Raw genomic sequence first — 12,879 nt, 5'->3', positions numbered from 1 at the left:
TTCATTTAAAATTCTAAGCCAAATGCATAAATTGTTCTCCAGTGCACTCAAAGTCACATCTGTTGAAAACAAAACACAGCATTCAACCCATTGAATAAAAACAAAACATAACTGTAGACTAGCTGGATAGTCAAATCATGTAAATTAAATGGCATTGAAAATGATATTTTTTATTGATTTTTTTCAGGGAACTCAGTCTTTGGAATTAAAATATATTGATTACCTTTTATGTAACCCAAATTAACAGTAAGGCAATTGGATCTGCTAGAGCGTCATACTAGCTTTAGAGTCAGGGAATAGGGAATAAGAATACCTCCCCCCCCCTTTTTTTAACAAATAAAATGCCATGTTGGCTCTCTGGATGAAAGTACATGTAATATTTTATCAATAAAATTAATTATTAAAATGAGAAATCATTATAGTCATACTTTATATTTTAGTGGACCATAATAATTCAACCACGTGTGGGACTATTAAGGTTAAAAAAGTTACTTTAGTTAAAAATTGATTATGCATTTCAGAAATAAGTATACATTTAATTATATAATTATATGCCTTCATTTATTAATTCAGTAAGTATATATTGAAGGACAACTAAGTGCCAGACGCTAAGCTAGGCACCAGTGTGTATGTGTATATATGTATATGTTCTCATAATAAATGAGCCTGTATGGACTTGTGTACAGGGAATAAATATTGACTCGATAATTTTTTCTAATGCATATTGTCAAGTTTATTAATTAGTCAATCTGAAGTCATCTGAAAGATCTATATAATGCAATATCTCTTTAAAAGACTAAGTTTTCCTCTTTAGAAATATGGGACATACCTTTTAAACCAAGTGACTTTTAATATGGCAAAAACATATGATCTAAATTTTCATAACTATCCTGCTTTGATATTTCTTAAATTCACATTTTATTACCTTATTTGCACTTGCAGCTATTAAGTACTGTCAATTGATTGGATTAATATTGGTCTGATTGGTCATTGGCAACACAGAAGAGCCAAACAGCTAAAACTATTCCTATGTGTCCCAAACATCTGAAGATATAGATAGGTACTGATACAAATATAAATATGAGATAATTGGTTGAATTTTTTACTCTTTAACCATGTGATGATGAGTCCAACTTTTAGTAATTCAAAGAACATTGTTTGCATATACTTATTTGTGTCCTCATTTAACAGAGGTCTAAGAAATTATACAATCTCATATGGGCTTACACAGAGCTAAAATAATTCATCTTCTAAACAAACAGTATCTATTTTATTTATACCTATAGTTAGTATTTTTTGCATATTTTAAAGTCACTAAGATGTTTTAATGTGTTGATGATTAACTAAATTCTTACTTCCCAAAAAATCATTTTGCTTACTGATTAACCTACATTGATGAAGTCACATAAAACCCTTGGACAGACAACACAGACCACAATCTGAAAACCATCTCTTGGTTATATTGTTTGTCTGTTTGTCTGTTTGTTTGTGATGGGAAGGGAACTGGAGAAAAAAAAATTTAGTAGTATCTCCAACTGTGAAAAAAAATCTAGTTTAAAGTTTATTAAAAAACTGAGTTTTTGGTTAATACCATTTGTCACTGACATAGATAATTATCAACAGGGATATTAGGTATTTTGGATTTTCTAGTAATTATAGTGATACGGCATGTGCCTTCATTTACACTTTTACAGGAAGAAATGGTTCTTTTTGAACGTTGGAAATTCCAAAGTCAAACTTTTTATGTCATAAACATATACCCAGTTCAATTAGGGACATTTATCACTTATACTAACATTTTTCTAAACATCTGAAACTTCAAAAATATTATATTCACTTGGAAAATCTCAATTCTGTTTGCCAAAATCCTTCTGTGAGTTAAATAATGTTGAAAATACCTGTTTACCTAAATTACAGAAAGCTCTTAATCAAATACAAGGCCAATTAAGTCTGTTACTTAGATCTGCAAGGACCTCTTTTATAGCAGTGTCTAGTTCAGTGTCTCTGTATTCTCCGATGGCTGAGTAGATAGAGTACATGTAATCCCAGGGGTGAAAACAGCTACATAGCACACACCATTTCATTCTCCATGGCCTGGAAACATTCCATCACTTAGAATTCATGTTTTCACAACTACCTGCCTAATGTACTTTTGAAGTAAGAACACCAAAATCCCAGTTTCCTCAACATTTCTATAATCAGAAGAAATTCAGACCCCTTATTTTTCCAAATGAACAGAATCCAGTGTGGTTTTGTTTTTTGTTTTGTTTTGTTTTTTACCAAATGTTGAATGTTAAGGAGACAAATGAACGTTCAAAACAGATCAAGTTTACAAGTTTAAGTTATTTGGAACTCAGTCAGCTCATCTTTCTTGCCTTACCAGATGTCTTTCAATATCATTTATTATAAAATTGTGTGTTTCTGTATCACTTGTTAAACTTAGGATCCTAATTCCCCTTTTACCCTTATTCACTTCTGCTTTACCCAATTGAGACAGTCATTTTTACTATTATTTTAATTAAACTTAAGTCATTTTTTTAAAGATTTTTATTTATTTATTTGAAAGAGAGAGAGACAGCAAGAGAAGGAACACAAGCAGGGGGAGTGGGAGAGGGAGAAGCAGGCTTCCCGCTGAGCAGGGAGCCCCATGTGGGACTTGATCCCAGGACCCTGGGATCATGACCTGAGCTGAAGGCAGACGCTTAACGACTGAGCCACCCAGGTGCCCAAACTTAAGTCATTTTTGCCATAGATTTAATTTAAAATAAATACATACATATGTTCTGGGTGCTAGTGATGAGACACAAATTGAGGGAAGTAGAATTAGATAATTTCTTGATTGCTAATTAAAGCCCCCAAACAGAGACCAGCTATTCTCTACTTAAAGAAAAAAGAAAAAGAAACCTCAGCAGATCACAAATCCTTGTTTTCTGTAGTTCTTGAATTAATGCTTTATTGAAAAGATGGTGCTTCAAGTTCTCTGTGAGTGTGCTATTGGTGGAAGTAAAAATGAGGTATTGTTTTCTGTCTTCCTATCAACACAATCAACCTATCGAGGATGAATCACACTACATGATCACATGGCCCTCTTGAGCTCAAGGATGCAAGCGTGGGAGATAAAATGAAAGGATTTGTGGGTGGCATCATTCAACTTTCTTCCCCTTCCTGGCCATTGTATCTTTCTCTTGAGTTGATTTTCATTACATGAGCTCTATAAGTTGAAGCCCATATCATTTGAGGGGCTTTGCTAACAGTAATAATATCTAACACTTTGGAACAGCATTTGTTATATGTTGTACTGGTACTAATTCATTTTATTCTCAAAACTTAAAAATTGTCCTATTGTGACTTCATTCCCATTTCTGGGAAGCAAACCATGTGCCTGCAGTCAGCACGTGATGTTTCCAATTTCAAAATTACATGTTAATTCTCACAGGGTGAAATTTATGAGAAGCAGCAGAGTGGACTTTTGAGCATGAACTTGGGAATTAGACATATTTGTGTAAGAATCTCTCTGCCATTCATTACTCCTTCCATAACCTGCAGCAACTCCTTTATCCTTCCTACGTCTCAACTACCTCATATGAAAAATGGGCAGAAAAATATCTTCTGAGATTATTGAGAGAATTTAATGAGATAGTATATTGAACGTGCTTGGCACTGTGTCTACTATGGGGTTAAATACTGAATATTATTAATAAACACGATGGCATGGAATGGCAAAACTACATGACATTCCATGTTTTATCCTAACCTTTTTCACATTTCCAAATTTTTTCATTCATGGGGGATTGCAGGCTAGGAGAAATGAAACTGATAGCTTGAAAGGAAGTCACACCCTTCAGAGTGGCCCAGAGCAAAACTAGAATACCATCAGATCTTAAGAAATTAACATATAGACATGTTGTAGTTTTCAAGCTGTCACTTTGGAGTTTAGCATTTCCCCAATGACATTAGTGCAATTGTTCAGCCAAGAGTTTTAATACATTTTCTCTTGTTTTCCTCTTCCCTTTTCTTTTCTTTTTTTCTTCCTTTTTCTTTTCTTTTCCTTTTTTTTTGTTTTGTTTTGTTTTGTTGTTGTTGTTGGTATGCAACATTACCTTTCCTCTCATTGTGAAGACATCCATTTGGAAAGCAAGTAGAGATCGTTTTCACGAATCCTTTTATGCCTTTTAGATTTAGGAAATTTCTCTTCCTCAAACTCTCCCTAAGATCCATTAGTTTGCAGTTTCTCTACAAACTATTTTAAGAGTTACTAGTATCATTTTTGCATGTCTTTCAGGAAGGATTTGAGTGGTCATAATTGTGGGGTGTTTCTGTTTTTTGTTTTTGTTACTAGGACCTTAATCTTTTTCTCTTTCCCTTGTTACAAAGATTATTGAAAAACAGCAGGTCTGATCTTTTCTTTTTTTTTAAAGATTTTATTTATTTATTTGACAGAGACAGTGAGAGCAGGAACACAAGCAGGGGCAGTGGGAGAGGGAGAAGCAGGCTTCCTGCTGAGCAGGTACCCTGACGTGGGGCTCGATCCCAGGACTCTGGGATCATGACCTGAGCCGAAGGCAGCCGCTTAATGACTGAGCCACCCAGGCGCCCCGAAAAACAGCAGGTCTGATCTTTTCAATAGAATTGAATGCATCTTTGAAAGCTAATACTTTATATTGTACTAAATGATAGTGCTCTTTAAAATTGGATGCATTATGTTGTAAATAAGGTTAAATACAAAGAATCAAGATTTTAGGAATCCCAGGGTCTCGTTACGTTAATCTCAAGTCAGATACTCTTTTATGAGAGAGCACAGTAGTTTAATGGGCATTTATTGATTTAAATTAAATTATAACTTTGGAGACAGTAACTTGCAAACTTAAAACAGTCATATGATATTATGAATTACATCTTATGCACATTAAGAGATCTTAAAGCAAGGAAACCAAAGATAGAAAATATTGGTTCACATTTCAAACCACAATAAGTGTGAATATAGCCTCAATTTAATAAAAATGTATAATGCAACTTGCCTTGGGTTAAATGTCTTACAATTGCTCTTGGAATGGGCACTTGTTTTCCCATTATTGGTCACTTTAATTGACTTACGCTCTAGTTTTCTCATTTAAAGATCACTTTATAGTATTGGGTGCTCTTCATCTGAGTGATATGTTCCACTCCTGCCTGGTCCAACAACACAACAGTTTACATATTTCTGAACTTGATCCGAAAACTGATTTAAAAATCCATATGGACAATCCAATTTATCTGAAAATATATACACACAAGTCTGCTCAGAGGTGGCTAAAATAAAATAAATTTCATTTTAGGAGACAGGAAGGAAGCCGAGACAAGAAAGTGAAGATTCTGAAGTAAATGGGTACTTGCTTTGACCAAGATCGAAACCCACTTCTCCCCAGAGAATTTTAGAAGAGGGCATGGAAGACAAGCATTGGAAAAGTAGAATGTTTGTGCTTTTATTTCTGGAGAACTGCATTAAAAATTCAGCAAAAGGGGGGATCAGTTTACATTACTCTTCTTGTTTCGCATGTATCGACTGACAGGTGCTGTAAACATACATAGACAAACATGGTCCTATGCTAGCAGTGCTCCAGTGACTGAGGGAAGACAGTATTTAATCTCCCAAAGTGATCACACTAAGGACTTTGCAGGCACACTATGCTGAGATTGAAGAAGAGCCCACAAATATCCGATTTCCCATAAAACTACAGGAGCTTACCTTTCAACTTTGATTCTCAAGAAAATCCATCCAGAGAGATAGTCTTGTTCTGGCAATAAGTTACTAAGGTAGAGCAATCTTCTTCTGATTCTGAAGACTTGACTGGATCCCTTACTGGTACTTTTGAAATAACAGTAGCAGAAAGAACCCAAGAGGCACCTTGGTCTTCTGCTTGTCTTGCTTTGCTGGAGGTAAACCACCAATCCACATGCCTTTGAGTTCACTAAGGGTAGAACCTGGTGGACCTTGGCTTTGACATCAGAACTGGTATTTAAAACATTGACTCATTTGTGTTTTAGAGATGCCATGGTAAATAAATTATAACTTTATATTGAAGACTAAGAGGCTCCTTTTTCTACACTATAGGCAGCGATTTGGCTGAGATTGTATCATTCTGTGATACTATTACAACTACCTTTTTTCTCACTTGAATTGTACTTTTGGCTGTCATTTGCGCTTTTGAATAAAGGTTTACATTAGTGGAATATATCATAATAGCCTATCTCCTTTTCTTGAGTTGATATACAAATCAAAAAGAAACGATAAGGCCAAGACTTCCTTTGTCCTTGGAAAAGTATGCCATCTGCATTTAGCTTATGATATTCAGCTGGGAACAAAATTCTAGCATAAGGAAGTCGTTAATACAACCCTCAAGTTACACTGTAAATTCGAAGTACTTTAAATGCCTTATGATAGTCAAAGCCAGTAAAATCGACCCTGTATATTTTTATTTCATCTCTGTTGGATCATATGATATTTAATAATTGGTTCTGGCACCTCGTTGCAAATTATTATAACTTTGAGATTCAACAGTCCTATTGAACATATGGGCAGCACAGCCTCAGAACATATATATGATACAGCCTCACAAGAGGACCTTCTGTCTTGTTTTCCTTAGCTTGGAAGGGTCAGGTAAATTTTGTTGTATCGTCATGTGCTAAGATTCCTCAATCTCTGTTTTGCAGGGTAAATGCTTAATGGAACTGATTTCCCCCCCCTTAACTGTGAACACTTCCTTTGCAAAGCCAAAAGAGAAATTCATGCATCTGGGATGCAGTTTACTGGGCTCTTACTAAAGCAGTTATAAAGCTATTCCAGTATCAGTGCACAAGTATTCATCAACCCAGAATAGTTTCTATTACTTAGTGCCATATTGTATCCTGGCTTAGCTGCGAACTATGAGAGTTTCTGGAGTCAGGACCTTCCCATGGTATTGAAAGCATATGATGATTCTTCATTAATCCTGGAGAAGAGGGAAAGTTGGCGATAAAGTACAGTGACCCCAAGAAACCTTTCATACAGTTAGACATTCTCCCTTTAGCATTTCTTTCTTCTAGCTCTGCTCACAGTAGCACCCTGAGACAGTATTAGGAAAAGCATTTCCACATCAACAGCCCATTAAGGTTATTTTCAATGTTCCTGCTGCTTTGCCTCTATATCTAGCCTGTGTGCCTTGATTTGCTCTTGTATTATTTCACGTTAATTGCCATATTGTTTATTGCCATATTCAAACACACCATAATATGGGCACAGTGGCAATAATTACATAGTAAGCTGTGCTTACTAAAAGATGTCAAGATGGGTAGTGGTGGGTGAGTGGGTGGGGTAGCAGAAAGTTATGATTTATACCTTATGGTGACATTGTGGAACAGAGCTGGTTCAATTTCTCTTGATTTCACTGTTAATGCCTAAAATTAATCTCTCTGTCATATAATTATTCATTACCAAGACTACTAAGCTAAAAAGTTCAAGGAGGTGGGGGCAATGATTAATGGAATTTTTCAAGCATTTATTTTACTCTTGCCACTGCAATATTACATTTTTAAAATTGACATCTGGGTGGACAAGAAGTAGCCATATGCAATGTTAATAATCCTCACTCATTTTAAAACTCCTGTTTTCTTTACAAATTTTTTTAAAACAAGAAATACTTTTTTTATACCTATGCTTGCGTGCATGCATATTTGCTCTAACTATGCATACAAGGCATTTCGAGGCTCTGGAATAGGATTCCCTCTTTGTCGTACTTAGAAAAATCCACCTCTCACTGAACCATCCTACCCTCCTACACCACACTGTTACTGAGAATCTTCTTCACAATTAAGTTGTCACTTGGTCTAGACAATACCAAGAATCGTCCTAACCCTGGTGAGCCGCAAGTCAGAGTCATGCTTGATCCTGGTTGACACACTGGAAGTTGAAATCCTTTTCATGTCAGTTGAAAATATCTTTTACTGCCTGCCGATTCGCTTCTGATCCTGGTCGGCTTGCTTGGCATCATGTATGCCAGTAGGTGGAGTGCTTGCTAACAGTAATTGAATATACAGAACTTGAATTTAAAGTAAGTGGAAACCACTTTTCTTGTGATAAACTGCTAAAACCATATTTACACTGAACTCTTTCTATGGATATAATTAGTTGAAAAAAAAGTTACAAGGGCAAGGTTGAGATGAATGCAGGACGATAGTTACATGGTAGAGCACAGAGAGGCAAATTGTGCCCAAGAGGATCAATGCATCATATGGTGTAAATCCATGTAAAGGGGCACTTTTTCAAACATTCAACTGAATTTGATTTGGAAAGTAGACCTTAGTCCCTCTTTAAAAAATTCGGTATTTCTGCTGTCCAAAGAAGAAACTAGCCTTGATTAGCTGTACGTGAAAAAGCTTGAGCAACAGAGGATTAATTACTTACATGTGTTAATAATAGTCATAGTAAATTCAGCATCTTTGGAAAGAAAAGTTGCGAGAGATGCCTCCAAAATAAAGTGTAACTTTCCCATAAGAGTGTCTTGTTTTCCTTCAGAAGAAGGGTTTCAAATGTATTTAAAAGCTGCAGCTTGAGACTTGCTAACTACATCACTCTAAATCTATCTATATCACACCTAAAGATGTTAAAGCAACATTTAGAACTCCAAGGAGAAAACAAGCAACAGAATTTAGAAAGCAGGAACCACATGGAAATAAGAAAAATCTTCAGTCGTTTTTTAAGAATGTGAGTTATATGATGTGAAGTAGATGAAAATGCAAGAGTTTAAAAAAGAATCTCTTGTTCCATATCAGGAAGACTTACAGATCTGATTTCATGGCACGCAAGTGCTGAAGATCTCTATGGCTTGCAAATACCATTTCGTCTAAAAGGACTTCAGAGCAAATAATTGCACAGTATGCAATGACAAACACTACTAAAATAGTGATCACTTCCCCTTTATTTAACTTTTTTATTATAAAAATGGTAAACTCTCTTAAATATAACTCCGTGAGGACATTGTTGATTTTTTTTTTTAAATTGTGTCATCATGTTCTCAGCTCATATTAAATTTTGGACAGATTTGTGTTTCAAATATATGACTTTTTTTTCACTTTGGGTTGGAATTGAGGAATGGAGGGGAAGAGTGAGCACTGCTAACTGAATTAATCAGCCAGAGCTTTATGTGGTAAATAACTCTTTGAAGCATGCAATAAATAGCTTTACTAAACCCAAGCAACTGCTTGCCATTCACTGCCTTTTCAAGCAATATCAATAGCAAAATTGAACTCCCTCAGGCCAGAAAAAAGGGAGGGGGGAAGAACAGTTACTGTTCATTTAAAATAATAAAATAATATATTTTCTATTTCTCATCTGAAGGGGAAAAAGCATGTTCATTTCCCTCAAACCATGGAATCTGGCTCGGAGATTAAAGTGGCAAACTATGACCGGAACACAATCTAGATCTCTTAGCCAAGAAAGAGAGCTTTGGGAAATGTATCTGTTATTTGCTTTTGATTGGAGAAGCAGTATGAATATAGGCGTATTCGAGTTCCAAGGCGAATTGTGTGGTCGTGGGCTAGCCTATGAAAGAACTGTAAAGGAGTTCTGTTAAGAAATGAATACCTTTGTCTCTATCTTTCTCCATGTTCGTTTATTCGCTCAGGTTCTACAAGTATCACTGCATACTTAGCATATTTTTATTCCTCTCATTTAAAAAAAAATGAGTGCACTTCTTTTTTGTCAGTTGTTATTCATTTTACCTTGTTTTGTTTGCTTCACTATGTTACTTCCCCTTAGATGTTGAACCATGTCATTCTCGGTCAGTGTTCATCCCTTGATAGTGAGTAGGCAAGAGACTTTACTGAGAAATAGAAAACGTTAGCCTCTGATCTCACCAGGATTATATTCCCTCTTAATAGAAGCTGTTGATAGATCCTGAACAGCTCCACACTTGGGGTGTTGACTTGTAGAATGAAATCCTCTGCACACAAGCACAGCAAAATATTTTGGTGAAAAGTAATTATCAGAAATAGTGACACTAGTAGATTAGTTAACTACATTTCAGCATGAAGCTTGAGTTACCCCTGCCCATTCTTGTTCCAGACCCATCTGAAATCAGCAATCCAGCTTAATGATGTCACAACATTTGCCAGGCTGTGGGCACTGAAGAGAAGACACAGGATTGCTCCCACTGCATGAGGTTCCCCTCCTTTCCCTCTACGCAAACAGCCCATCTGTCTCACTTCGCCCGGAAACTGTTATCTTTGAAACATCATTCTATTATTATCATGGTGGTTCTTTAAAATTGGTCCCTAACTTTGGATTTTGTTTTGGAAATCAGGTTTCCCAATTCTCTCAGATCTCATTGGCCCATTTAAAATGTTGATAGTAATAGGCCCTGGAAGCAGCTCATCTCACTAAAGAGCTCAAATACCATCTATTTCCATTCACTTACTAGAGGATAACCTTTTGTGAAATACAGATAGCTTACTTTTTTTTTTTAATCACAACAAAGAATCCAACCCCTCCCAACCTCTAATATTTTTCAAAGTGTGAATTGAAGAGGACTTAGAGACAGATGGGTCTGGATGATCAAGTTACCTGTTATAGCAGCACATCTGCCGGGGCAGTCAATCACTGTGATGGCTCTGACAGGTCGATGGAGCCTGAGCAAGATCGGCTAATGCAGACAGAAGAACGGCTGGGGAAGGGCAGACCTCCTGCCTGTCTCCTGGGTTTGGCCGGTCTGAAAGCTGTACTTGAATTTGCTCTGGTTAAAATTCTGTCTGTCTACTGAGCGATGATATTAGATGAAAGATTTGGGCTCCTAATTTTTTTAAAGCCAACATATTGAACACATATGATTGGGAATGAGTCGATTAGCACTTTCAAGCTGTCAGTCAATATTTGGTCGTATTTAGGGGACAGGGTGGGGAGTGTGGGGTGAATAAGATTAGGAAATGGAGAGGTAGGAGATAGTTTCAAAACTGCATTTTCCCCTCAAAGTGTCAAAAGGATTAAATGCATTAAGCACTGATTCTGAGATGCCTATTTCTGCGAGCTCAGTATAATAAAAATTAGCATTGAACAGAACAAAGGCAACTCTAAGAATGTCAAGAAGCAAAATTAATTTATGGATGGATGCTATTTTATTTTCTCAGTATATTTGCTCCTTTCCTTCCCTCTCCAATCACAAAGTGAATCATATTTATCCATCCTGATAGATCCAAATATTTGGCAATATCATGTGTTAGGAAACAGGGAGGAAGGGATTCCAAGATTTCACAAACAATTGAAAAGATGTGCTTCATTTAAGTGCAGCCCTAATTGTACCACTTCTCTGACACATTTGTAAAAATGGAGATGTTGGAAGACAATAGAACCTCAAAGTATCTAGATTCCTACTAATGGCTAGTGAATCAGTTGTTAAAATTGGCAGTAAGGCAGTACCAAAAAAAAAAAAATCCCACCTAATAATCCTAAATTTCAAAGAAATACCTTAATGGCAGGTAACGGCAAGAACTGTTAACACCCGTCAACATCTAGAAAGCAAGTTAAATTTATGGTTAGTCAAATTTGTGTATTTATGTATGTATGTATAGATATTTATTTTTGTATATGTGCGTGTATATTTTATATTATGATTAGAATACATATATTTACATATTTATAGTTGAATACATACATTTCTCTGAGAAGTAAAAGAAAAATATTCCATAAGATAAGCATTATTATTACCCCATTGTAGAACTACAGTGAGCAAACATTGCTGGAAAAAGGGCAAAATGTTAATACATGCAGAACTGCTGTTAGTAGCGATTTTCTCCACAATGCCAAACTGATGGGGATTCGTGAAAGAGCCATTAAACAGATGCGTTGCTTTTCAATACATTCTTCAAGTATTTTTGCTCCCTCATCCACATTTTTAGTAAATGATGCTAAATGTTTTCAAAATATTACTATATTGGCTTTTTTTACTTGAATTTTTTAAGTGGACTCATATTTAGCAGCAGATGGTTTGAGATACCAGAACTGAAATGGAGTTAGTTATCTGGGTTCAGACTACAACAAAATCTCATACCTCAATTTATGGGATAGGAGAGATCAGAGAAATCACCCTTCACTTAAAAAAAAAATTTCAGAACAAACTCAGAAATAGGGCTTTCCCTGAATAAGAATTCTGCCATGCTATAGAAATAAATCCACATTTCAATTCTTGCTAATAAAATGTTGAGTCTAAATCTTTTAAAGCTTTTAAAATAGATGAAGTTTTCAGCTGTATTTTTATAGAGAAAAATGTGTTTAGAAAACCACTGTCTGAGAACAGCTTTGATACTGATTTGGCTAAAAAATATCCTGAAGATAAATGCATATTATTAGATAACCCAGAATAACATGCAAAGTCCTTACATTAGCTAAGTGGACATTACCTCATGGAGGCTACACTGTGGTCAATAAAAAAAGTGTGTTTTTCTAGGGAATGGAAAAATTAAAGTGTTTGATATTTTGCTGCCAATAACGAGAGGACTGTGAATTAATTAGGGACCTTTGCTAATCTCACCCCTTTTAAATATAATTTAATAAAATTTTGAGGTTTTGCCCAAACATTATCCATTACAATCCATCTATTCACCAACAATACTGACAAAAACAGGAAGAGGAACATGAGTTTGGGAATGACTTCAGTTTTTGGTGTAGGTCAGAACATTCTGGCAACTGGGACTTACGTTGCTTAGAATCACCCTGCTCTTCAGGGACATAAACATAAGTGACTTACAGGAATAGAATTCTCTGATTGGAGCTGGGGCTAGAAGGAGGAGGGGAAAGATACAACAGCAACAGCAACAAATAAAATAAAAAAAAAAAACTTAAAACTTTAGCTATTAAAACCATCTGTAAAATGA

Source organism: Callorhinus ursinus, unplaced genomic scaffold, assembly GCF_003265705.2.
Source record: "Callorhinus ursinus isolate GAN/ISIS: 27379988/994484 unplaced genomic scaffold, GSC_fseal_2.0 scaffold8, whole genome shotgun sequence".
Classification (NCBI taxonomy): Eukaryota; Metazoa; Chordata; class Mammalia; order Carnivora; family Otariidae; genus Callorhinus; species Callorhinus ursinus.
This window is presented reverse-complemented; position numbering follows the sequence as displayed.